This window comes from Neovison vison, chromosome 9 (genome assembly GCF_020171115.1).
Source record: "Neovison vison isolate M4711 chromosome 9, ASM_NN_V1, whole genome shotgun sequence".
Taxonomy (NCBI): domain Eukaryota; kingdom Metazoa; phylum Chordata; class Mammalia; order Carnivora; family Mustelidae; genus Neogale; species Neogale vison.
In genome coordinates, this window is record NC_058099.1 from 70365699 (window position 1) to 70393472 (window position 27774).

Sequence of the window (27774 nt, forward strand, 5' to 3'; positions counted from 1 at the left end):
AGGCTGCTACAGGGTCGTGGCTGTGTCTGCTGTCATTTGAAAGGCACTGTGAACCCAGGACGCGAGTCTTGTGCCCCGGAATGCAAGGCCCAAGAGGCAGCAACTCTCTTGCAAGTCTTCTTCCCTCATGCAGGAGAGCAAACTTCTAAAGCTTTGCTGTGGATGCAGCAGCAAAGTGCTGTTCGCCCCAAGCAGAAAACCTCTGAAAAAGCTCAGCATTCACTGGGAAATCAATGTCAGTTCTTTGGCCAAGCCAGGCTTGTCTCAGCATAGTCTCCACAGTCTGGAGGGTGAAACCCGTATACAGCGAAACCCTCTTTACCCAGACTTTCCTTCTGCTCGAGAGATAAGCATGGTTGTGCTTATGGAAAGAGCAATAAGGAGAGGGACTCACCCGTTCACACGCTCCCAAGGAGAAGGTATGGGGAAGGCGCAATACACGCTTCGGGAGTAGAGAGGAGACGGTGGCTTTCGTGTTGGCAAACAGAAGTGATGCTGGAAAGTATGCGCTCTGTGGAACACCCCTTGTGGAAGACTAGTGTCAACGACTCCCTCTGAGGTGACACAGAACCCTGGCTTCTAAAGGGTACAGGAGGGGACAACTAGGACAAGGGTGCTGCTCCACTCTGAGAAAGGAGTCTTGGCACAAGGCTCTTGTGTTCTGTGTACACCTGAACGCCAGAGCAAAAGGACAGACCCTGGTTATGCCAGGTGTTGGTAGTCTACACAGAGTGCATTCCTGTGCGATGCACGCTGCTGCAAGGTGGTGGCTGTGTCTGCTGTCATTTGAAAGGCACTGTGAACCCAGGACGCAAGTCTTGTGCCCCGGAATGCAAGGCCCAAGAGGCAGCAACTCTCTTGCAAGTCTTCTCCCTCATGCAGGAGAGCAAACTTCTAAAGCTTTGCTGTGGATGCAGCAGCAAAGTGCTGTTCGCCTCAAGCAGAAAACCTCTGGAAAAGCTCAGCATTCACTGGGAAATCAATGTCAGTTCTGTGGCCAAGCCAGGCTTGTCTCAGCATAGTCTCCACAGTCTGGAGGGTGAAACCCGCATACAGCGAAACCCTCTTTACCCAGACTTTCCTTCTGCTCGAGAGATAAGCATGGTTGTGCTTATGGAAAGAGCAATAAGGAGAGGAACTCACCCGTACACACGTTCCCAAGGAGAAGGTATGGGGAAGGCGCAATACCAGCTTCGGGAGTATAGAGGAGATGGTGGCTTTGGTGTTGGCAAACAGAAGTAATGCTGGAAAGTATTCGCTCTGAGGAACAACCCTTGTGGAAGACTAGTGTAATCGACTCCCTCTGAGGTGACATAGAACCCTGGCTTCTAAAGGGTACAGGAGGGGACAACTAGGACAAGGGTGCTGCTCCACTCTGAGAAAGGAGACTTGGCACAAGGCTCTTGTGTTCTGTGTACACCTGAACGCCAGAGCAAAAGGACAGACCCTGGTTAAGCCAGGTGTTGGTAGTCTACACAGAGTGCATTCCTGTGCGACGCACGCTGCTACAGGGTCGTGGCTGTGTCTGCTGTCATTTGAAAGGCACTGTGAACCCAGGACGCGAGTCTTGTGCCCCGGAATGCAAGGCCCAAGAGGCAGCAACTCTCTTGCAAGTCTTCTTCCCTCATGCAGGAGAGCAAACTTCTAAACCTTTGCTGTGGATGCAGCAGCAAAGTGCTGTTCGCCCCAAGCAGAAAACCTCTGGAAAAGCTCAGCATTCACTGGGAAATCAATGTCAGTTCTGTGGCCAAGCCAGGCTTGTCTCAGCATAGTCTCCACAGTCTGGAGGGTAAAACACGCATACAGCGAAACCCTCTTTACCCAGACTTTCCTTCTGCTCGAGAGATAAGCATGGTTGTGCTTATGGAAAGAGCAATAAGGAGAGGGACTCACCCGTTCACACGCTCCCAAGGAGAAGGTATGGGGAAGGCGCAATACCCGCTTCGGGAGTAGAGAGGAGACTTTGGCTTTGGTGTTGGCAAACAGAAGTATGCTGGAAAGTATGCGCTCTGAGGAACACCCCTTGTGGAAGACTAGTGTCAACGACTCACTCTGAGGTGACACAGAACCCTGGCTTCTAAAGGGTACAGGAGGGGACAACTAGCACAAAGGTGCTGCTCCACTCTGAGAAAGGAGTCTTGGCACAAGGCTCTTGTGTTCTGTGTACACCTGAACGCCAGAGCAAAAGGACAGACCCTGGTTATGCCAGGTGTTGGTAGTCTACACAGAGTGCATTCCTGTGCGACGCACGCTGCTACAGAGTCGTGGCTGTGTCTGCTGTCATTTGAAAGGCACTGTGAACCCAGGACGCGAGTCTTGTGCCCCGGAATGCAAGGCCCAAGAGGCAGCAACTCTCTTGCAAGTCTTCTTCCCTCATGCAGGAGAGCAAACTTCTAAAGCTTTGCTGTGGATGCAGCAGCAAAGTGCTGTTCGCCCCAAGCAGAAAACCTCTGGAAAAGCTCAGCATTCACTGGGAAATCAATGTCAGTTCTTTGGCCAAGCCAGGCTTGTCTCAGCATAGTCTCCACAGTCTGGAGGGTGAAACCCGCATACAGCGAAACCCTCTTTACCCAGACTTTCCTTCTGCTCGAGAGATAAGCATGGTTGTGCTTATGGAAAGTGCCATAAGGAGAGGGACTCACCCGTTCACATGCTCCCAAGGAGAAGGTATGGGGAAGGCGCAATACCCGCTTCGGGAGTAGAGAGGAGACTTTGGCTTTGGTGTTGGCAAACAGAAGTGATGCTGGAAAATATGCGCTCTGAGGAACACCCCTTGTGGAAGACTAGTGGCAACGACTCCCTCTGAGGTGACACAGAACCCTGGCTTCTAAAGGGTACAGGAGGGGACAACTAGGACAAGGGTGCTGCTCCACTCTGAGAAAGGAGTCTTGGCACAAGGCTCTTGTGTTCTGTGTACACCTGAACGCCAGAGCAAAAGGACAGACCCTGGTTATGCCAGGTGTTGGTAGTCTACACAGAGTGCATTCCTGTGCGACGCACGCTGCTGCAAGGTGGTGGCTGTGTCTGCTGTCATTTGAAAGGCACTGTGAACCCAGGACGCAAGTCTTGTGCCCCGGAATGCAAGGACCAAGAGGCAGCAACTCTCTTGCAAGTCTTCTTCCCTCATGCAGGAGAGCAAACTTCTAAAGCTTTGCTGTGGATGCAGCAGCAAAGTGCTGTTCGCCCCAAGCAGAAAACCTCTGGAAAAGCTCAGCATTCACTGGGAAATCAAAGTCAGTTCGGTGGCCAAGCCACGCTTGTCTCAGCATAGTCTCCACAGTCTGGAGGGTGAAACCCGCATACAGCGAAACCCTCTTTCCCCAGACTTTCCTTCTACTCCTGAGATAAGCATGATTGTGCTTATGGAAAGAGCAATAAGGAGAGGGACTCACCCGTTCACACGCTCCCAAGGAGAAGGTATGGGGAAGGCGCAATACACGCTTCGGGAGTAGAGAGGAGACGGTGGCTTTGGTGTTGGCAAACAGAAGTGATGCTGGAAAGTATGCGCTCTGTGGAACACCCCTTGTGGAAGACTAGTGTCAACGACTCCCTCTGAGGTGACACAGAACCCTGGCTTCTAAAGGGTACAGGAGGGGACAACTAGGACAAGGGTGCTGCTCCACTCTGAGAAAGGAGTCTTGGCAGAAGGCTCTTGTGTTCTGTGTACACCTGAACGCCAGAGCAAAAGGACAGACCCTGGTTATGCCAGGTGTTGGTAGTCTACACAGAGTGCATTCCTGTGCGACGCACGCTGCTGCAAGGTGGTGGCTGTGTCTGCTGTCATTTGAAAGGCACTGTGAACCCAGGACACAAGTCTTGAGCCCCGGAATGCAAGGCCCAAGAGGCAGCAACTCTCTTGCAAGTCTTCTTCCCTCATGCAGGAGAGCAAACTTCTAAAGCTTTGCTGTGGATGCAGCAGCAAAGGGCTGTTCGCCCCAAGCAGAAAACCTCTGGAAAAGCTCAGCATTCACTGGGAAATCAATGTCAGTTCTGTGGCCAAGCCAGGCTTGTTTCAGCATAGTCTCCACAGTCTGGAGGGTGAAACCCGCATACAGCGAAACCCTCTTTACCCAGACTTTCCTTCTGCTCGAGAGATAAGCATGGTTGTGCTTATGGAAAGAGCAATAAGTAGAGGGATTCACCCGTTCACACGTTCCCAAGGAGAAGGTATCGGGAAGGCGCAATACCAGCTTCGGGAGTAGAGAGAGACGGTGGCTTTGGTGTTGGCAAACAGAAGTGATGCTGGAAAGTATGCGCTCTGAGGAACACCCCTTGTGGAAGACTAGTGTCAACGACTCCCTCTGAGGTGACACAGAACCCTGGCTTCTAAAGGGTACAGGAGGGGACAACTAGGACAAGGGAGCTGCTCCACTCTGAGAAAGGTGTCTTGGCACAAGGCTCTTGTGTTCCGTGTACACCTGAACGCCAGAGCAAAAGGACAGACCCTGGTTATGCCAGGTGTTGTTAGTCTACACAGAGAGAATTCTTTTGCGACGAACGCTGCTACAGGGTCGTCGCTGTGTCTGCTGTCATTTGAAAGGCACTGTGAACCCAGGACGCGAGTCTTGTGCCCCGGAATGCAAGGCCCAAGAGGCAGCAACTCTCTTGCAAGTCTTCTTCCCTCATGCAGGAGAGCAAACTTCTAAAGCTTTGCTGTGGATGCAGCAGCAAAGTGCTGTTCGCCCCAAGCAGAAAACCTCTGGAAAAGCTCAGCATTCACTGGGAAATCAATGTCAGTTCTGTGGCCAAGCCAGGCTTGTCTCAGCATAGTCTCCACAGTCTGGAGGGTGAAACCCGCATACAGCGAAACCCTCTTTACCCAGACTTTCCTTCTGCTCCAGAGATAAGCATGGTTGTGCTTATGGAAAGAGCAATAAGGAGAGGGACTCACCCGTACACACGTTCCCAAGGAGAAGGTATGGGGAAGGCGCCATACCAGCTTCGGGAGTATATAGGAGACGGTGGCTTTGGTGTTGGCAAACAGAAGTAATGCTGGAAAGTATTCGCTCTGAGGAACAACCCTTGTGGAAGACTAGTGTCATCGACTCCCTCTGAGGTGACACAGAACCCTGGCTTCTAAAGGGTACAGGAGGGGACAACTAGCACAAGGGTGCTGCTCCACTCTGAGAAAGGAGTCCTGGCACGAGGCTCTTGTGTTCTGTGTACACCTGAACGCCAGAGCAAAAGGACAGACCCTGGTTATGCCAGGTGTTGGTAGTCTACACTGAGTGCATTCCTGTGCGACGCACGCTGCTACAGAGTCGTGGCTGTGTCTGCTGTCATTTGAAAGGCACTGTGAACCCAGGACGCGAGTCTTGTGCCCCGGAATGCAAGGCCCAAGAGGCAGCAACTCTCTTGCAAGTCTTCTTCCCTCATGCAGGAGAGCAAACTTCTAAAGCTTTGCTGTGGATGCAGCAGCAAAGGGCTGTTCGCCCCAAGCAGAAAACCATTGGAAAAGCTCAGCATTCACTGGGAAATCAATGTCAGTTCTTTGGCCAAGCCAGGCTTGTCTCAGCATAGTCTCCACAGTCTGGAGGGTGAAACCCGCATACAGCGAAACCCTCTTTACCCAGACTTCCCTTCTGCTCGAGAGATAAGCATGGTTGTGCTTATGGAAAGTGCCATAATGAGAGGGACTCACCCGTTCACATGCTCCCAAGGAGAAGGTATGGGGAAGGCGCAATACCCGCTTCGGGAGTAGAGAGGAGACTTTGGCTTTGGTGTTGGCAAACAGAAGTGATGCTGGAAAATATGCGCTCTGAGGAACACCCCTTGTGGAAGACTAGTGTCAACGACTCCCTCTGAGGTGACACAGAACCCTGGCTTCTAAAGGGTACAGGAGGGGACAACTAGCACAAAGGTGCTGCTCCACTCTGAGAAAGGAGTCTTGGCACAAGGCTCTTGTGTTCTTTGTACACCTGAACTCCAGAGCAAAAGGACAGACCCTGGTTATGCCAGGTGTTGGTAGTCTACACAGAGTGCATTCCTGTGCGACGCAGGCTGCTACAGGGTCGTGGCTGTGTCTGCTGTCATTTGAAAGGCACTGTGAACCCAGGACGCGAGTCTTGTGCCCCGGAATGCAAGGCCCAAGAGGCAGCAACTCTCTTGCAAGTCTTCTTCCCTCATGCAGGAGAGCAAACTTCTAAAGCTTTGCTGTGGATGCAGCAGCAAAGTGCTGTTCGCCCCAAGCAGAAAACCTCTGGAAAAGCTCAGCATTCACTGGGAAATCAAAGTCAGTTCGGTGGCCTAGCCAGGCTTGTCTCAGCATAGTCTCCACAGTCTGGAGGGTGAAACCCGCGTACAGCGAAACCCTCTTTCCCCAGACTTTCCTTCTACTCCTGAGATAAGCATGATTGTGCTTATGGAAAGAGCAATAAGGAGAGGGACTCACCCGTTCACACGCTCCCAAGGAGAAGGTATGGGGAAGGCGCAATACCCGCTTCGGGAGTAGAGAGGAGACTTTGGCTTTGGTGTTGACAAACAGAAGTGATTCTGGAAAGTATGCGCTCTGAGGAACACCCCTTGTGGAAGACTATTGTCAACGACTTCCTCTGAGGTGACACCGAACCATGGCCTCTAAAGGGTACAGGAGGGGACAACTAGGACAAGGGAGCTGCTCCACTCTGAGAAAGGAGTCTTGGCACAAGGCTCTTGTGTTCCGTGTACACCTGAACGCCAGAGCAAAAGGACAGACCCTGGTTATGCCAGGAGTTGTTAGTCTACACAGAGTGCATTCTTGTGCGACGCACGCTGCTACAGAGTGGTGGCTGTGTCTGCTGTCATTTGAAAGGCACTGTGAACCCAGGACGCAAGTCTTGTGCCCCGGAATGCAAGGCCCAAGAGGCAGCAACTCTCTTGCAAGTCTTCTTCCCTCATGCAGGAGAGCAAACTTCTAAAGCTTTGCTGTGGATGCAGCAGCAAAGTGCTGTTTGCCCCAAGCAGAAAACCTCTGGAAAAGCTCAGCATTCACTGGGAAATCAATGTCAGTTCTGTGGCCAAGCCAAGCTTGTCTCAGCATAGTCTCCACAGTCTGGAGGGTGAAACCCGCATACAGCGAAACCCACTTGACCCAGACTTTCCTTCTTCTCGAGAGATAAGCATGGTTGTGCTTATGGAAAGAGCAATAAGGAGAGGGACACACCCGTTCAAACGCTGCCAAGGAGAAGGTATGGGGAAGGCGCAATACACGTTTCGGTAGTAGAGAGGAGACGGTGGCTTTGGTGTTGGCAAACAGAAGTGATGCTGGAAAGTATGCGCTCTGAGGAACACCCGTTGTGGAAGACTAGTGTCAACGACTCCCTCTGAGGTGACACAGAACCCTGGGTCTAAAGGGTACAGGAGGGGACAACTAGGAAAAGGGTGCTGCTCCATTCTGAGAAAGGAGTCTTGGCACAAGGCTCTTGTGTTCTGTGTACACCTGAACGCCAGAGCAAAAGGACAGACCCTGGTTATGCCAGGTGTTGGTATTCTACACAGAGTGCATTCCTGTGCGACACATGCTGCTACAGGGGCGTGGATGGGTCTGCTGTCATTTGAAAGGCACTGTGAACCCAGGACGCGAGTCTTTTGCCCCGGAATGCAAGGCCCAAGAGGCAGCAACTCTCTTGCAAGTATTCTTCCCTCATGCAGGAGAGCAAACTTCTAAAGCTTTGCTGTGGATGCAGCAGCAAAGTGTTGTTCGCCCCAAGCAGAAAACCTCTGGAAAAGCTCAGCATTCACTGGGAAATCAAAGTCAGTTCAGTGGCCAAGCCAGGCTTGTCTCAGCATAGTCTCAACAGTCTGGAGGGTTAAACCCGCATACAGCGAAACCCTCTTTCCCCAGACTTTCCTACTACTCCTGAGATAAGCATGATTGTGCTTATGGAAAGAGCAATAAGGAGAGGGACTCACCCGTTCACACGCTCCCAAGGAGAAAGTATGGGGAAGGCGCAATACCCGCTTCGGGAGTAGAGAGGAGACGGTGGCTTTGGTGTTGGCAAACAGAAGTGATGCTGGAAAGTATGCGCTCTGAGGAACACCCTTTGTGGAAGACTAGTGTCAACGACTCCCTCTGAGGTGACACCGAACCCTGGCTTCCAAAGGGTACAGGAGGGGACAACAAGGACAAGGGTGCTGCTCCACTCTGAGAAAGGAGTCTTGGCAGAAGGCGATTGTGTTCTGTGTACACCTGAACGCCAGAGCAAAAGGACAGACCCTGGTTATGCCAGGTGTTGGTAGTCTACACAGAGTGCATTCCTGTGCGACACATGCTGCTACAGGGGCGTGGCTGGGTCGGCTGTCATTTGAAAGGCACTGTGAACCCAGGACGCGAGTCTTGTGCCCCGGAATGCAAGGCCCAAGAGGCAGCAACTCTCTTGCAAGTCTTCTTCCGTCAAGCAGGAGAGCAAACTTCTAAAGCTTTGCTGTGGATGCAGCAGCAAAGTGTTGTTCGCCCCAGGCAGAAAACCTCTGGAAAAGCTCAGCATTCACTGGGAAATCAAAGTCAGTTCAGTGGCCAAGCCAGGCTTGTCTCAGCATAGTCTCCACAGTCTGGAGGGTGAAACCCGCATACAGCGAAACCCTCTTTCCCCAGACTTTCCTTCTACTACTGAGATAAGCATGGTTGTGCTTATGGAAAGAGCAATAAGGAGAGGGACACACCCGTTCACATGCCTCCAAGGAGAAGGTATGGGGAAGGCGCAATATGCGCTTCGGTAGTAGAGAGGAGACGGTGGCTTTGGTGTTGGCAAACAGAAGTGATGCTGGTAAGTATGCGCTCTGAGGAACACCCCTTGTGGAAGACTAGTGTCAACGATTCCCTCTGAGGTGACACAGAACCCTGGCTTCTAAAGGGTACAGGAGGGGACAACCTGGACAAGGGAGCTGCTCCACTCTGAGAAAGGTGTCTTGGCACAAGGCTCTTGTGTTCTGTGTACACCTGAACGCCAGAGCAAAAGGACGGACCCTGGTTATGCCAGGAGTTGTTAGTCTACACAGAGTGCATTCTTGTGCGACGCACGCTACTACAGGGTGGTGGCTGTGTCTGCTGTCATTTGAAAGCACTGTGAACCCAGGACGCGAGTCTTGTGCCCCGGAATGCAAGGCCCAAGAAGCAGCAACTCTCTTGCAAGTCTTCTTCCCTCATGCAGGAGAGCAAACTTCTAAAGCTTTGCTGTGGATGCAGCAGCAAAGTGCTGTTCGCCCCAAGCAGAAAACCTCTGGAAAAGCTCAGCATTCACTGGGAAATCAATGTCAGTTCTGTGGCCAAGCCAGGCTTGTCTCAGCATAGTCTCCACAGTCTGGAGGGTGAAACCCGTATACAGCGAAACCCTCTTTACCCAGACTTTCCTTCTGCTCGAGAGATAAGCATGGTTGTGCTTATGGAAAGAGCAATAAGGAGAGGGACTCACCCGTTCACACGCTCCCAAGGAGAAGGTATGGGGAAGGCGCAATACACGCTTCGGGAGTAGAGAGGAGACGGTGGCTTTGGTGTTGGCAAACAGAAGTGATGCTGGAAAGTATGCGCTCTGTGGAACACCCCTTGTGGAAGACTAGTGTCAACGACTCCCTCTGAGGTGACACAGAACCCTGGCTTCTAAAGGGTACAGGAGGGGACAACTAGGACAAGGGTGCTGCTCCACTCTGAGAAAGGAGTCTTGGCAGAAGGCTCTTGTGTTCTGTGTACACCTGAACGCCAGAGCAAAAGGACAGACCCTGGTTATGCCAGGTGTTGGTAGTCTACACAGAGTGCATTCCTGTGCGACGCACGCTGCTGCAAGGTGGTGGCTGTGTCTGCTGTCATTTGAAAGGCACTGTGAACCCAGGACGCAAGTCTTGTGCCCCGGAATGCAAGGCCCAAGAGGCAGCAACTCTCTTGCAAGTCTTCTCCCTCATGCATGAGAGCAAACTTCTAAAGCTTTGCTGTGGATGCAGCAGCAAAGTGCTGTTCGCCTCAAGCAGAAAACCTCTGGAAAAGCTCAGCATTCACTGGGAAATCAATGTCAGTTCTGTGGCCAAGCCAGGCTTGTCTCAGCATAGTCTCCACAGTCTGGAGGGTGAAACCCGCATACAGCGAAAACCTCTTTACCCAGACTTTCCTTCTGCTCGAGAGATAAGCATGGTTGTGCTTATGGAAAGAGCAATAAGGAGAGGGACTCACCCGTACACACGTTCCCAATGAGAAGGTATGGGGAAGGCGCAATACACGCTTCGGGAGTAGAGAGGAGACGGTGGCTTTGGTGTTGGCAAACAGAAGTGATGCTGGAAAGTATGCGCTCTGTGGAACACCCCTTGTGGAAGACTAGTGTCAACGACTCCCTCTGAGGTGACACAGAACCCTGGCCTCTAAAGGGTACAGGAGGGGACAACTAGGACAAGGGTGCTGCTCCACTCTGAGAAAGGAGTCTTGGCAGAAGGCTCTTGTGTTCTGTGTACACCTGAACGCCAGAGCAAAAGGACAGACCCTGGTTATGCCAGGTGTTGGTAGTCTACACAGAGTGCATTCCTGTGCGACACACGCTGCTGCAATGTGGGGGCTGTGTCTGCTGTCATTTGAAAGGCACTGTGAACCCAGGACGCAAGTCTTGTGCCCCGGAATGCAAGGCCCAAGAGGCAGCAACTCTCTTGCAAGTCTTCTTCCCTCATGCAGGAGAGCAAACTTCTAAAGCTTTGCTGTGGATGCAGCAGCAAAGTGCTGTTCGCCCCAAGCAGAAAACCTCTGGAAAAGCTCAGCATTCACTGGGAAATCAATGTTAGTTCTTTGGCCAAGCCAGGCTTGTCTCAGCATAGTCTCCACAGTCTGGAGGGTGAAACCCGCATACAGCGAAACCCTCTTTAACCAGACTTTCCTTCTGCTCGAGAGATAAGCATGGTTGTGCTTATGGAAAGTGCCATAAGGAGAGGGACTCACCCGTTCACATGCTCCTAAGGAGAAGGTATGGGGAAGGCGCAATACCCGCTTCGGGAGTAGAGAGGAGACTTTGGCTTTGGTGTTGGCAAACAGAAGTGATGCTGGAAAATATGCGCTCTGAGGAACACCCCTTGTGGAAGACTAGTGTCAACGACTCCCTCTGAGGTGACACAGAACCCTGGCTTCTAAAGGGTACAGGAGGGGACAACTAGGACAAGGGTGCTGCTCCACTCTGAGAAAGGAGTATTGGCAGAAGGCTCTTGTGTTCTGTGTACACCTGAACTCCAGAGCAAAAGGACAGACCCTGGTTATGCCAGGTGTTGGTAGTCTACACAGAGTGCATTCCTGTGCGACGCAGGCTGCTACAGGGTCGTGGCTGTGTCTGCTGTCATTTGAAAGGCACTGTGAACCCAGGACGCGAGTCTTGTGCCCCGGAATGCAAGGCCCAAGAGGCAGCAACTCTCTTGCAAGTCTTCTTCCCTCATGCAGGAGAGCAAACTTCTAAAGCTTTGCTGTGGATGCAGCAGCAAAGTGCTGTTCGCCCCAAGCAGAAAACCTCTGGAAAAGCTCAGCATTAACTGGGAAATCAAAGTCAGTTCGGTGGCCTAGCCAGGCTTGTCTCAGCATAGTCTCCACAGTCTGGAGGGTGAAACCCGCATACAGCGAAACCCTCTTTCCCCAGACTTTCCATCTACTCCTGAGATAAGCATGATTGTGCCTATGGAAAGAGCAATAAGGAGAGGGACTCACCCGTTCACACGCTCCCAAGGAGAAGGTATGGGGAAGGCGCAATACCCGCTTCGGGAGTAGAGAGGAGACTTTGGCTTTGGTGTTGACAAACAGAAGTGATTCTGGAAAGTATGCGCTCTGAGGAACACCCCTTGTGGAAGACTAGTGTCAACGACTCCCTCTGAGGTGACACCGAACCATGGCTTCTAAAGGGTACAGGAGGGGACAACTAGGACAAGGGAGCTGCTCCACTCTGAGAAAGGAGTCTTGGCACAAGGCTCTTGTGTTCCGTGTACACCTGAACGCCAGAGCAAAAGGACAGACCCTGGTTATGCCAGGTGTTGGTAGTCTACACAGAGTGCATTCTTGTGCGACGCACGCTGCTACAGGGTGGTGGCTATGTCTGCTGTCATTTGAAAGGCACTGTGAACCCAGGACGCGAGTCTTGTGCCCCGGAATGCAAGGCCCAAGAGGCAGCAACTCTCTTGCAAGTCTTCTTCCCTCATGCAGGAGAGCAAACTTCTAAAGCTTTGCTGTGGATGCAGCAGCAAAGTGCTGTTCGCCCCAAGCAGAAAACCTCTGGAAAAGCTCTGAGGAACACCCCTTGTGGAAGACTAGTGTCATCGACTCCCTCTGAGGTGACACAGAACCCTGGCTTCTAAAGGGTACAGGAGGGGACAACTAGCACAAGGGTGCTGCTCCACTCTGAGAAATTCACTGGGAAATCAATGTCAGTTCTGTGGCCAAGCCAGGCTTGTCTCAGCATAGTCTCCACTGTCTGGAGGGTGAAACCCGCATACAGCGAAACCCTCTTTACCCAGACTTTCCTTCTGCTCGAGAGATAAGCACGGTTGTGCTTATGGAAAGAGCAATAAGGAGAGGGACTCACCCGTTCACACGCTCCCAAGGAGAAGGTATGGGGAAGGCGCAATACCCGCTTCGGGAGTAGAGAGGAGACTTTGGCTTTGGTGTTGGCAAAGAGAGTATTCTGGAAAGTATGCGCTCTGAGGAACACCCCTTGTGGAAGACTAGTGTCAACGACTCCCTCTGAGGTGACACAGAACCCTGGCTTCTAAAGGGTACAGGAGGGGACAACTGGGACAAGGGTGCTGCTCCACTCTGAGAAAGGAGTCTTGGCACGAGGCTCTTGTGTTCTGTGTACACCTGAACGCCAGAGTAAAAGGACAGACCCTGGTTATGCCAGGAGTTGTTAGTCTACACAGAGTGCATTCTTGTGCGACGCACGCTGCTACAGGGTGGTGGCTGTGTCTGCTGTTTTTGAAAGGCACTGTGAACCCAGGACGCAAGTCTTGTGCCCCGGAATGCAAGGCCCAAGAGGCAGCAACTCTCTTGCAAGTCTTCTTCCCTCATGCAGGAGAGCAAACTTTTAAAGCTTTGCTGTGGATGCAGCAGCAAAGTGCTGTTTGCCCCAAGCAGAAAACCTCTGGAAAAGCTCAGCATTCACTGGGAAATCAATGTCAGTTCTGAGGCCAAGCCAAGCTTGTCTCAGCATAGTCTCCACAGTCTGGAGGGTGAAACCCGCATACAGCGAAACCCTCTTTCCCCAGACTTTCCTACTACTCCTGAGATAAGCATGATTGTGCTTATGGAAAGAGCAATAAGGAGAGGGACTCACCCGTTCACACGCTCCCAAGGAGAAAGTATGGGGAAGGCGCAATACCCGCTTCGGGAGTAGAGAGGAGACGGTGGCTTTGGTGTTGGCAAACAGAAGTGATGCTGGAAAGTATGCGCTCTGAGGAACACCCTTTGTGGAAGACTAGTGTCAACGACTCCCTGTGAGGTGACACCGAACCCTGGCTTCCAAAGGGTACAGGAGGGGACAACAAGGACAAGGGTGCTGCTCCACTCTGAGAAAGGAGTCTTGGCAGAAGGCGATTGTGTTCTGTGTACACCTGAACGCCAGAGCAAAAGGACAGACCCTGGTTATGCCAGGCGTTGGTAGTCTACACAGAGTGCATTCCTGTGCGACACATGCTGCTACAGGGGCGTGGCTGGGTCGGCTGTCATTTGAAAGGCACTGTGAACCCAGGACGCGAGTCTTGTGCCCCGGAATGCAAGGCCCAAGAGGCAGCAACTCTCTTGCAAGTCTTCTTCCGTCAAGCAGGAGAGCAAACTTCTAAAGCTTTGCTGTGGATGCAGCAGCAAAGTGTTGTTCGCCCCAAGCAGAAAACCTCTGGAAAAGCTCAGCATTCACTGGGAAATCAAAGTCAGTTCAGTGGCCAAGCCAGGCTTGTCTCAGCATAGTCTCCACAGTCTGGAGGGTGAAACCCGCATACAGCGAAACCCTCTTTCCCCAGACTTTCCTTCTACTACTGAGATAAGCATGGTTGTGCTTATGGAAAGAGCAATAAGGAGAGGGACTCACCCGTTCACACGCCTCCAAGGAGAAGGTATGGGGAAGGCGCAATATGCGCTTCGGTAGTAGAGAGGAGACGGTGGCTTTGGTGTTGGCAAACAGAAGTGATGCTGGAAAGTATGCGCTCTGAGGAACACCCCTTGTGGAAGACTAGTGTCAACGATTCCCTCTGAGGTGACACAGAACCCTGGCTTCTAAAGGGTACAGGAGGGGACAACCTGGACAAGGGAGCTGCTCCACTCTGAGAAAGGTGTCTTGGCACAAGGCTCTTGTGTTCTGTGTACACCTGAACGCCAGAGCAAAAGGACAGACCCTGGTTATGCAAGGAGTTGTTAGTCTACACAGAGTGCATTCTTGTGCGACGCACGCTACTACAGGGTGGTGGCTGTGTCTGCTGTCATTTGAAAGGCACTGTGAACCCAGGACGCGAGTCTTGTGCCCCGGAATGCAAGGCCCAAGAGGCAGCAACTCTCTTGCAAGTCTTCTTCCCTCATGCAGGAGAGCAAACTTCTAAAGCTTTGCTGTTGATGCAGCAGCAAAGTGTTGTTCGCCCCAGGCAGAAAACCTCTGGAAAAGCTCAGCATTCAGTGGGAAATCAAAGTCAGTTCAGTGGCCAAGCCAGGCTTGTCTCAGCATAGTCTCCACAGTCTGGAGGGTGAAACCCGCATACAGCGAAACACTCTTTCCCCAGACTTTCCTTCTACTACTGAGATAAGCATGGTTGTGCTTATGGAAAGAGCAATAAGGAGATGGACTCACCCGTTCACACACTCCCAAGGAGAAGGTATCGGGAAGGCGCAATATGCGCTTCGGTAGTAGAGAGGAGACGGTGGCTTTGGTGTTGGCAAACAGAAGTGATGATGGAAAGTATGCGCTCTGAGGAACACCCCTTGTGGAAGACTAGTGTCAACGATTCCCTCTGAGGTGACACAGAACACTGGCTTCTAAAGGGTACAGGAGGGGACAACTAGGACAAGGGAGCTGCTCCACTCTGAGAAAGGTGTCTTGGCACAAGGCTCTTGTGTTCTGTGTACACCTGAACGCCAGAGCAAAAGGACAGACCCTGGTTATGCCAGGAGTTGTTAGTCTACACAGAGTGCGCTTGTGCGACGCACGCTGCTACAGGGTGGTGGCTGTGTCTGCTGTCATTTGAAAGGCACTGTGAACCCAGGACGCAAGTCTTGTGCCCCGGAATGCAAGGCCCAAGAGGCAGCAACTCTCTTGCAAGTCTTCTTCCCTCATGCAGGAGAGCAAACTTCTAAAGCTTTGCTGTGGATGCAGCAGCAAAGTGCTGTTCGCCCCAAGCAGAAAACCTCTGGAAAAGCTCAGCATTCACTGGGAAATCAATGTCAGTTCTGTGACCAAGCCAGGCTTGTCTCAGCATAGTCTCCACAGTCTGTAGGGTGAAACCCACATACAGCGAAACCCTCTTTACCCAGACTTTCCTTCTGCTCGAGAGATAAGCATGGTTGTGCTTATGGAAAGAGCAATAAGGAGTGGGACTCACCCGTTCACACGCTCCCAAGGAGAAGGTATGGGGAAGGCGCAATACCCGCTTCGGGAGTAGAGAGAGACGGTGGCTTTGGTGTTGGCAAACAGAAGTGATGCTGGAACGTATGCGCTCTGAGGAACACCCCTTGTGGAAGACTAGTGTCAACGACTCCCTCTGAGGTGACACAGAACCCTGGCTTCTAAAGGGTACAGGAGGGGACAACTAGGACAAGGGTGCTGCTCCACTCTGAGAAAGGAGACTTGGCACAAGGCTCTTGTGTTCTGTGTACACCTGAACGCCAGAGCAAAAGGACAGACCCTGGTTAAGCCAGGTGTTGGTAGTCTACACAGAGTGCATTCCTGTGCGACGCACGCTGCTACAGGGTCGTGGCTGTGTCTGCTGTCATTTGAAAGGCACTGTGAACCCAGGACGCGAGTCTTGTGCCCCGGAATGCAAGGCCCAAGAGGCAGCAACTCTCTTGCAAGTCTTCTTCCCTCATGCATAAGAGCAAACTTCTAAAGCTTTGCTGTGGATGCAGCAGCAAAGTGCTGTTCGCCCCAAGCAGAAAACCTCTGGAAAAGCTCAGCATTCACTGGGAAATCAATGTCAGTTCTGTGGCCAAGCCAGGCTTGTCTCAGCATAGTCTCCACAGTCTGGAGGGTAAAACCCGCATACAGCGAAACCCTCTTTACCCAGACTTTCCTTCTGCTCGAGAGATAAGTATGGTTGTGCTTATGGAAAGAGCAATAAGGAGAGGGACTCACCCGTTCACACGCTCCCAAGGAGAAGGTATGGGGAAGGCGCAATACCCGCTTCGGGAGTAGAGAGGAGACTTTGGCTTTGGTGTTGGCAAACAGAAGTATGCTGGAAAGTATGCGCTCTGAGGAACACCCCTTGTGGAAGACTAGTGTCAACGACTCACTCTGAGGTGACACAGAACCCTGGCTTCTAAAGGGTACAGGAGGGGACAACTAGCACAAGGGTGCTGCTCCACTCTGAGAAAGGAGTCTTGGCAGAAGGCTCTTGAGTTCTGTGTACACCTGAACTCCAGAGCAAAAGGACAGACCCTGGTTATGCCAGGTGTTGGTAGTCTACACAGAGTGCATTCCTGTGCGACGCAGGCTGCTACTGGGTCGTGGCTGTGTCTGCTGTCATTTGAAAGGCACTGTGAACCCAGGACGCGAGTCTTGTGCCCCGGAATGCAAGGCCCAAGAGGCAGCAACTCTCTTGCAAGTCTTCTACCCTCATGCATGAGAGCAAACTTCGAAAGCTTTGCTGTGGATGCAGCAGCAAAGTGCTGTTCGCCCCAAGCAGAAAACCTCTGGAAAAGCTCAGCATTCACTGGGAAATCAATGTCAGTTCTGTGGCCAAGCCAGGCTTGTCTCAGCATAGTCTCCACAGTCTGGAGGGTGAAACCCGTATACAGCGAAACCCTCTTTACCCAGACTTTCCTTCTGCTCGAGAGATAAGCATGGTTGTGCTTATGGAAAGAGCAATAAGGAGAGGGACTCACCCGTTCACACGCTCCCAAGGAGAAGGTATGGGGAAGGCGCAATACACGCTTCGGGAGTAGAGAGGAGACGGTGGCTTTGGTGTTGGCAAACAGAAGTGATGCTGGAAAGTATGCGCTCTGTGGAACACCCCTTGTGGAAGTCTAGTGTCAACGACTCCCTCTGAGGTGACACAGAACCCTGGCTTCTAAAGGGTACAGGAGGGGACAACTAGGACAAGGGTGCTGCTCCACTCTGAGAAAGGAGTCTTGGCAGAAGGCTCTTGTGTTCTGTGTACACCTGAACGCCAGAGCAAAAGGACAGACCCTGGTTATGCCAGGTGTTTGTAGTCTACACAGAGTGCATTCCTGTGCGACGCACGCTGCTGCAAGGTGGTGGCTGTGTCTGCTGTCATTTGAAAGGCACTGTGAACCCAGGACGCAAGTCTTGTGCCCCGGAATGCAAGGCCCAAGAGGCAGCAACTCTCTTGCAAGTCTTCTTCCCTCATGCAGGAGAGCAAACTTCTAAAGCTTTGCTGTGGATGCAGCAGCAAAGTGCTGTTCGCCCCAAGCAGAAAACCTCTGGAAAAGCTCAGCATTCACTGGGAAATCAATGTCAGTACTGTGGCCAAGCCAGGATTGTTTCAGCATAGTCTCCACAGTCTGGAGGGTGAAATCCGCATACAGCGAAACCCTCTTTACCCAGACTTTCCTTCTGCTCGAGAGATAAGCATGGTTGTGCTTATGGAAAGAGCAATAAGGAGAGGGATTCACCCGTTCACACGTTCCCAAGGAGAAGGTATCGGGAAGGCGCAATACCCGCTTCGGGAGTAGAGAGAGACGGTGGCTTTGGTGTTGGCAAACAGAAGTGATGCTGGAAAGTATGCGCTCTGAGGAACACCCCTTGTGGAAGACTAGTGTCAACGACTCCCTCTGAGGTGACACAGAACCCTGGCTTCTAAAGGGTACAGGAGGGGACAACTAGGACAAGGGTGCTGCTCCACTCTGAGAAAGGAGACTTGGCACAAGGCTCTTGTGTTCTGTGTACACCTGAACGCCAGAGCAAAAGGACAGACCCTGGTTAAGCCAGGTGTTGGTAGTCTACACAGAGTGCATTCCTGTGCGACGCACGCTGCTACAGGGTCGTGGCTGTGTCTGCTGTCATTTGAAAGGCACTGTGAACCCAGGACGCGAGTCTTGTGCCCCGGAATGCAAGGCCCAAGAGGCAGCAACTCTCTTGCAAGTCTTCTTCCCTCATGCATGAGAGCAAACTTCTAAAGCTTTGCTGTGGATGCAGCAGCAAAGTGCTGTTCGCCCCAAGCAGAAAACCTCTGGAAAAGCTCAGCATTCACTGGGAAATCAATGTCAGTTCTGTGGCCAAGCCAGGCTTGTCTCAGCATAGTCTCCACAGTCTGGAGGGTAAAACCCGCATACAGCGAAACCCTCTTTACCCAGACTTTCCTTCTGCTCGAGAGATAAGTATGGTTGTGCTTATGGAAAGAGCAATAAGGAGAGGGACTCACCCGTTCACACGCTCCCAAGGAGAAGGTATGGGGAAGGCGCAATACCCGCTTCGGGAGTAGAGAGGAGACTTTGGCTTTGGTGTTGGCAAACAGAAGTATGCTGGAAAGTATGCGCTCTGAGGAACACCCCTTGTGGAAGACTAGTGTCAACGACTCACTCTGAGGTGACACAGAACCCTGGCTTCTAAAGGGTACAGGAGGGGACAACTAGCACAAGGGTGCTGCTCCACTCTGAGAAAGGAGTCTTGGCAGAAGGCTCTTGAGTTCTGTGTACACCTGAACTCCAGAGCAAAAGGACAGACCCTGGTTATGCCAGGTGTTGGTAGTCTACACAGAGTGCATTCCTGTGCGACGCAGGCTGCTACAGGGTCGTGGCTGTGTCTGCTGTCATTTGAAAGGCACTGTGAACCCAGGACGCGAGTCTTGTGCCCCGGAATGCAAGGCCCAAGAGGCAGCAACTCTCTTGCAAGTCTTCTACCCTCATGCATGAGAGCAAACTTCGAAAGCTTTGCTGTGGATGCAGCAGCAAAGTGCTGTTCGCCCCAAGCAGAAAACCTCTGGAAAAGCTCAGCATTCACTGGGAAATCAATGTCAGTTCTGTGGCCAAGCCAGGCTTGTCTCAGCATAGTCTCCACAGTCTGGAGGGTGAAACCCGTATACAGCGAAACCCTCTTTACCCAGACTTTCCTTCTGCTCGAGAGATAAGCATGGTTGTGCTTATGGAAAGAGCAATAAGGAGAGGGACTCACCCGTTCACACGCTCCCAAGGAGAAGGTATGGGGAAGGCGCAATACACGCTTCGGGAGTAGAGAGGAGACGGTGGCTTTGGTGTTGGCAAACAGAAGTGATGCTGGAAAGTATGCGCTCTGTGGAACACCCCTTGTGGAAGTCTAGTGTCAACGACTCCCTCTGAGGTGACACAGAACCCTGGCTTCTAAAGGGTACAGGAGGGGACAACTAGGACAAGGGTGCTGCTCCACTCTGAGAAAGGAGTCTTGGCAGAAGGCTCTTGTGTTCTGTGTACACCTGAACGCCAGAGCAAAAGGACAGACCCTGGTTATGCCAGGTGTTTGTAGTCTACACAGAGTGCATTCCTGTGCGACGCACGCTGCTGCAAGGTGGTGGCTGTGTCTGCTGTCATTTGAAAGGCACTGTGAACCCAAGACGCAAGTCTTGTGCCCCGGAATGCAAGGCCCAAGAGGCAGCAACTCTCTTGCAAGTCTTCTTCCCTCATGCAGGAGAGCAAACTTCTAAAGCTTTGCTGTGGATGCAGCAGCAAAGTGCTGTTCGCCCCAAGCAGAAAACCTCTGGAAAAGCTCAGCATTCACTGGGAAATCAATGTCAGTACTGTGGCCAAGCCAGGATTGTTTCAGCATAGTCTCCACAGTCTGGAGGGTGAAATCCGCATACAGCGAAACCCTCTTTACCCAGACTTTCCTTCTGCTCGAGAGATAAGCATGGTTGTGCTTATGGAAAGAGCAATAAGGAGAGGGATTCACCCGTTCACACGTTCCCAAGGAGAAGGTATCGGGAAGGCGCAATACCCGCTTCGGGAGTAGAGAGAGACGGTGGCTTTGGTGTTGGCAAACAGAAGTGATGCTGGAAAGTATGCGCTCTGAGGAACACCCCTTGTGGAAGACTAGTGTCAACGACTCCCTCTGAGGTGACACAGAACCCTGGCTTCTAAAGGGTACAGGAGGGGACAACTAGGACAAGGGAGCTGCTCCACTCTGAGAAAGGTGTCTTGGCACAAGGCTCTTGTGTTCCGTGTACACCTGAAAGCCAGAGCAAAAGGACAGACCCTGGTTATGCCAGGTGTTGTTAGTCTACACAGAGAGAATTCTTTTGCGACGAACGCTGCTACAGGGTCGTCGCTGTGTCTGCTGTCATTTGAAAGGCACTGTGAACCCAGGACGCGAGTCTTGTGCCCCGGAATGCAAGGCCCAAGAGGCAGCAACTCTCTTGCAAGTCTTCTTCCCTCATGCATGAGAGCAAACTTCTAAAGCTTTGCTGTGGATGCAGCAGCAAAGTGCTGTTCGCCCCAAGCAGAAAACCTCTGGAAAAGCTCAGCATTCACTGGGAAATCAATGTCAGTTCTGTGGCCAAGCCAGGCTTGTCTCAGCATAGTCTCCACAGTCTGGAGGGTGAAACCCGCATACAGCGAAACCCTCTTTACCCAGACTTTCCTTCTGCTCGAGAGATAAGCATGGTTGTGCTTATGGAAAGAGCAATAAGGAGAGGGACTCACCCGTACACACGTTCCCAAGGAGAAGGTATGGGGAAGGCGCAATACCAGCTTCGGGAGTATAGAGGAGACGGTGGCTTTGGTGTTGGCAAACAGAAGTAATGCTGGAAAGTATTCGCTCTGAGGAACAACCCTTGTGGAAGACTACTGTCATCGACTCCCTCTGAGGTGACATAGAACCCTGGCTTCTAAAGGGTACAGGAGGGGACAACTAGGACAAGGGTGCTGCTCCACTCTGAGAAAGGAGACTTGGCACAAGGCTCTTGTGTTCTGTGTACACCTGAACGCCGGAGCAAAAGGACAGACCCTGGTTAAGCCAGGTGTTGGTAGTCTACACAGAGTGCATTCCTGTGCGACGCACGCTGCTACAGGGTCGTGGCTGTGTCTGCTGTCATTTGAAAGGCACTGTGAACCCAGGACGCGAGTCTTGTGCCCCGGAATGCAAGGCCCAAGAGGCAGCAACTCTCTTGCAAGTCTTCTTCCCTCATGCATGAGAGCAAACTTCTAAAGCTTTGCTGTGGATGCAGCAGCAAAGTGCTGTTCGCCCCAAGCAGAAAACCTCTGGAAAAGCTCAGCATTCACTGGGAAATCAATGTCAGTTCTGTGGCCAAGCCAGGCTTGTCTCAGCATAGTCTCCACAGTCTGGAGGGTAAAACCCGCATACAGCGGAACCCTCTTTACCCAGACTTTCCTTCTGCTCGAGAGATAAGCATGGTTGTGCTTATGGAAAGAGCAATAAGGAGAGGGACTCACCCGTTCACACGCTCCCAAGGAGAAGGTATGGGGAAGGAGCAATACCCGCTTCGGGAGTAGAGAGGAGACTTTGGATTTGGTGTTGGCAAACAGAAGTATGCTGGAAAGTATGCGCTCTGAGGAACACCCCTTGTGGAAGACTAGTGTCAACGACTCACTCTGAGGTGACACAGAACCTGGCTTCTAAAGGGTACAGGAGGGGACAACTAGCACAAGGGTGCTGCTCCACTCTGAGAAAGGAGTCTTGGCACAAGGCTCTTGTGTTCTGTGTACATCTGAACGCCAGAGCAAAAGGACAGACCCTGGTTATGCCAGGTGTTGGTAGTCTACACAGAGTGCATTCCTGTGCGACGCACGCTGCTACAGAGTCGTGGCTGTGTCTGCTGTCATTTGAAAGGCACTGTGATACCAGGACGCGAGTCTTGTGCCCCGGAATGCAAGGCCCAAGAGGCAGCAACTCTCTTGCAAGTCTTCTTCCCTCATGCAGGAGAGCAAACTTCTAAAGCTTTGCTGTGGATGCAGCAGCAAAGGGCTGTTCGCCCCAAGCAGAAAACCTCTGGAAAAGCTCAGCATTCACTGGGAAATCAATGTCAGTTCTGTGGCCAAGCCAGGCTTGTCTCAGCATATTCTCCACAGTCTGGAGGGTGAAACCCGCATACAGCGAAACCCTCTTTACCCAGACTTTCCTTCTGCTCGAGAGATAAGCATGGTTGTGCTTATGGAAAGTGCCATAAGGAGAGGGACTCACCCGTTCACATGCTCCCAAGGAGAAGGTATGGGGAAGGCGCAATACCCGCTTCGGGAGTGGAGAGGATACTTTGGCTTTGGTGTTGGCAAACAGAAGTGATGCTGGAAAATATGCGCTCTGAGGAACACCCCTTGTGGAAGACTAGTGTCAACGACTCCCTCTGAGGTGACACAGAACCCTGGGTTCTAAAGGGTACAGGAGGGGACAACTAGGACAAGGGTGCTGCTCCACTCTGAGAAAGGAGTCTTGGCAGAAGGCTCTTGTGTTCTGTGTACACCTGAACTCCAGAGCAAAAGGACAGACCCTGGTTATGCCAGGTGTTGGTAGTCTACACAGAGTGCATTCCTGTGCGACGCAGGCTGCTACAGGGTCGTGGCTGTGTCTGCTGTCATTTGAAAGGCACTGTGAACCCAGGACGCGAGTCTTGTGCCCCGGAATGCAAGGCCCAAGAGGCAGCAACTCTCTTGCAAGTCTTCTTCCCTCATGCAGGAGAGCAAACTTCTAAAGCTTTGCTGTGGATGCAGCAGCAAAGTGCTGTTCGCCCCAAGCAGAAAACCTCTGGAAAAGCTCAGCATTCACTGGGAAATCAATGTCAGTTCTGTGGCCAAGCCAGGCTTGTTTCAGCATAGTCTCCACAGTCTGGAGGGTGAAACCCGCATACAGCGAAACCCTCTTTACCCAGACTTTCCTTCTGCTCGAGAGATAAGCATGGTTGTGCTTATGGAAAGAGCAATAAGGAGAGGCATTCACCCGTTCACACGTTCCCAAGGAGAAGGTATCGGGAAGGCGCAATACCAGCTTCGGGAGTAGAGAGAGAGGGTGGCTTTGGTGTTGGCAAACAGAAGTGATGCTGGAAAGTATGCGCTCTGAGGAACACCCCTTGTGGAAGACTAGTGTCAACGACTCCCTCTGAGGTGACACAGAACCCTGGCTTCTAAAGGGTACAGGAGGGGACAACTAGGACAAGGGAGCTGCTCCACTCTGAGAAAGGTGTCTTGGCACAAGGCTCTTGTGTTCCGTGTACACCTGAACGCCAGAGCAAAAGGACAGACCCTGGTTATGCCAGGTGTTGTTAGTCTACACAGAGAGAATTCTTTTGCGACGAACGCTGCTACAGGGTCGTCGCTGTGTCTGCTGTCATTTGAAAGGCACTGTGAACCCAGGACGCGAGTCTTGTGCCCCGGAATGCAAGGCCCAAGAGGCAGCAACTCTCTTGCAAGTCTTCTTCCCTCATGCATGAGAGCAAACTTCTAAAGCTTTGCTGTGGATGCAGCAGCAAAGTGCTGTTCGCCCCAAGCAGAAAACCTCTGGAAAAGCTCAGCATTCACTGGGAAATCAATGTCAGTTCTGTGGCCAAGCCAGGCTTGTCTCAGCATAGTCTCCACAGTCTGGAGGGTGAAACCCGCATACAGCGAAACCCTCTTTACCCAGACTTTCCTTCTGCTCGAGAGATAAGCATGGTTGTGCTTATGGAAAGAGCAATAAGGAGAGGGACTCACCCGTACACACGTTCCCAAGGAGAAGGTATGGGGAAGGCGCAATACCAGCTTCGGGAGTATAGAGGAGACGGTGGCTTTGGTGTTGGCAAACAGAAGTAATGCTGGAAAGTATTCGCTCTGAGGAACAACCCTTGTGGAAGACTAGTGTCATCGACTCCCTCTGAGGTGACATAGAACCCTGGCTTCTAAAGGGTACAGGAGGGGACAACTAGGACAAGGGTGCTGCTCCACTCTGAGAAAGGAGACTTGGCACAAGGCTCTTGTGTTCTGTGTACACCTGAACGCCAGAGCAAAAGGACAGACCCTGGTTAAGCCAGGTGTTGGTAGTCTACACAGAGTGCATTCCTGTGCGACGCACGCTGCTACAGGGTCGTGGCTGTGTCTGCTGTCATTTGAAAGGCACTGTGAACCCAGGACGCGAGTCTTGTGCCCCGGAATGCAAGGCCCAAGAGGCAGCAACTCTCTTGCAAGTCTTCTTCCCTCATGCATGAGAGCAAACTTCTAAAGCTTTGCTGTGGATGCAGCAGCAAAGTGCTGTTCGCCCCAAGCAGAAAACCTCTGGAAAAGCTCAGCATTCACTGGGAAATCAATGTCAGTTCTGTGGCCAAGCCAGGCTTGTCTCAGCATAGTCTCCACAGTCTGGTGGGTAAAACCCGCATACAGCGGAACCCTCTTTACCCAGACTTTCCTTCTGCTCGAGAGATAAGCATGGTTGTGCTTATGGAAAGAGCAATAAGGAGAGGGACTCACCCGTTCACACGCTCCCAAGGAGAAGGTATGGGGAAGGCGCAATACCCGCTTCGGGAGTAGAGAGGAGACTTTGGATTTGGTGTTGGCAAACAGAAGTATGCTGGAAAGTATGCGCTCTGAGGAACACCCCTTGTGGAAGACTAGTGTCAACGACTCACTCTGAGGTGACACAGAACCCTGGCTTCTAAAGGGTACAGGAGGGGACAACTAGCACAAGGGTGCTGCTCCACTCTGAGAAAGGAGTCTTGGCACAAGGCTCTTGTGTTCTGTGTACATCTGAACGCCAGAGCAAAAGGACAGACCCTGGTTATGCCAGGTGTTGGTAGTCTACACAGAGTGCATTCCTGTGCGACGCACGCTGCTACAGAGTCGTGGCTGTGTCTGCTGTCATTTGAAAGGCACTGTGAACCCAGGACGCGAGTCTTGTGCCCCGGAATGCAAGGCCCAAGAGGCAGCAACTCTCTTGCAAGTCTTCTTCCCTCATGCAGGAGAGCAAACTTCTAAAGCTTTGCTGTGGATGCAGCAGCAAAGGGCTGTTCGCCCCAAGCAGAAAACCTCTGGAAAAGCTCAGCATTCACTGGGAAATCAATGTCAGTTCTTTGGCCAAGCCAGGCTTGTCTCAGCATAGTCTCCACAGTCTGGAGGGTGAAACCCGCATACAGCGAAACCCTCTTTACCCAGACTTTCCTTCTGCTCGAGAGATAAGCATGGTTGTGCTTATGGAAAGTGCCATAAGGAGAGGGACTCACCCGTTCACATGCTCCCAAGGAGAAGGTATGGGGAAGGCGCAATACCCGCTTCGGGAGTAGAGAGGAGACTTTGGCTTTGGTGTTGGCAAACAGAAGTGATGCTGGAAAATATGCGCTCTGAGGAACACCCCTTGTGGAAGACTAGTGTCAACGACTCCCTCTGAGGTGACACAGAACCCTGGGTTCTAAAGGGTACAGGAGGGGACAACTAGGACAAGGGTGCTGCTCCACTCTGAGAAAGGAGTCTTGGCAGAAGGCTCTTGTGTTCTGTGTACACCTGAACTCCAGAGCAAAAGGACAGACCCTGGTTATGCCAGGTGTTGGTAGTCTACACAGAGTGCATTCCTGTGCGACGCAGGCTGCTACAGGGTCGTGGCTGTGTCTGCTGTCATTTGAAAGGCACTGTGAACCCAGGACGCGAGTCTTGTGCCCCGGAATGCAAGGCCCAAGAGGCAGCAACTCTCTTGCAAGTCTTCTTCCCTCATGCAGGAGAGCAAACTTCTAAAGCTTTGCTGTGGATGCAGCACCAAAGTGCTGTTCGCCCCAAGCAGAAAACCTCTGAAAAAGCACAGCATTCACTGGGAAATCAATGTCAGTTCTGTGGCCAAGCCAGGCTTGTCTCAGCATAGTCTCCACAGTCTGGAGGGTGAAACCCGTATACAGCGAAACCCTCTTTACCCAGACTTTCCTTCTGCTCGAGAGATAAGCATGGTTGTGCTTATGGAAAGAGCAATAAGGAGAGGGACTCACCCGTTCACACGCTCCGAAGGAGAAGGTATGGGGAAGGCGCAATACACGCTTCGGGAGTAGAGAGGAGACGGTGGCTTTGGTGTTGGCAAACAGAAGTGATGCTGGAAAGTATGCGCTCTGTGGAACACCCCTTGTGGAAGACTAGTGTCAACGACTCCCTCTGAGGTGACACAGAACCCTGGCTTCTAAAGGGTACAGGAGGGGACAACTAGGACAAGGGTGCTGCTCCACTCTGAGAAAGGAGTCTTGGCAGAAGGCTCTTGTGTTCTGTGTACACCTGAACGCCAGAGCAAAAGGACAGACCCTGGTTATGCCAGGTGTTGGTAGTCTACACAGAGTGCATTCCTGTGCGACGCACGCTGCTGCAAGGTGGTGGCTGTGTCTGCTGTCATTTGAAAGGCACTGTGAACCCAGGACGCAAGTCTTGTGCCCCGGAATGCAAGGCCCAAGAGGCAGCAACTCTCTTGCAAGTCTTCTTCCCTCATGCAGGAGAGCAAACTTCTAAAGCTTTGCTGTGGATGCAGCAGCAAAGTGCTGTTCGCCCCAAGCAGAAAACCTCTGGAAAAGCTCAGCATTCACTGGGAAATCAATGTCAGTTCTGTGGCCAAGCCAGGCTTGTTTCAGCATAGTCTCCACAGTCTGGAGGGTGAAACCCGCATACTGTGAAACCCTCTTTACCCAGACTTTCCTTCTGCTCGAGAGATAAGCATGGTTGTGCTTATTGGAAGAGCAATAAGGAGAGGGACTCACCCGTACACACGCTCCCAAGGAGAAGGTAACGGGAAGGCGCAATACCCGCTTCGGGAGTAGAGAGGAGACGGTGGCTTTGGTGTTGACAAACAGAAGTATGCTGGAAAGTATGCGCTCTGAGGAACACCCCTTGTGGAAGACTAGTGTCATCGACTCCCTCTGAGGTGACACAGAACCCTGGCTTCTAAAGGGTACAGCAGTGGACAACTAGGACAAGGGTGCTGATCCACTCTGAGAAAGGAGACTTGGCACAAGGGTCTTGTGTTCTGTGTACACCTGAACGCCAGAGCAAAAGGACAGACCCTGGTTATGCCAGGTGTTGGTAGTCTACACAGAGTGCATTCCTGTGCGACGCACGCTGCTACAGGGTCGTGGCTGTGTCTGCTGTCATTTGAAAGGCACTGTGAACCCAGGACGCGAGTCTTGTGCTCCGGAATGCAAGGCCCAAGAGGCAGAAACTCTCTTGCAAGTCTTCTTCCCTCATGCAGGAGAGCAAACTTCTAAAGCTTTGCTGTGGATGCAGCAGCAAAGTGCTGTTCGCCCCAAGCAGAAAACCTCTGGAAAAGCTCAGCATTCACTGGGAAATCATGTCAGTTCTGTGGCCAAGCCAGGCTTGTCTCAGCATAGTCTCCACAGTCTGGAGGGTGAAACCCGCATACAGCGAAACCCTCTTTACCCAGACTTTCCTTCTGCTCGAGAGATAAGTATGGTTGTGCTTATGGAAAGAGCAATAAGGGGAGGGACTCACCCGTTCACACGCTCCCAAGGAGAAGGTATGGGGAAGGCGCAATACCCGCTTCGGGAGTAGAGGGGAGACGGTGGCTTTGGTGTTGGCAAACAGAAGTGATGCTGGAAAGTATGCGCTCTGAGGAACACCCCTTGTGGAAGACTAGTGTCAACGACGCCCTCTGAGGTGACACAGAACCCTGTCTTCTAAAGGGTACAGGAGGGGACAACTAGGACAAGGGTGTTGCTCCACTCTGTGAAAGGAGTCTTGGCACAAGGCTCTTGTGTTCTGTGTACACCTGAACG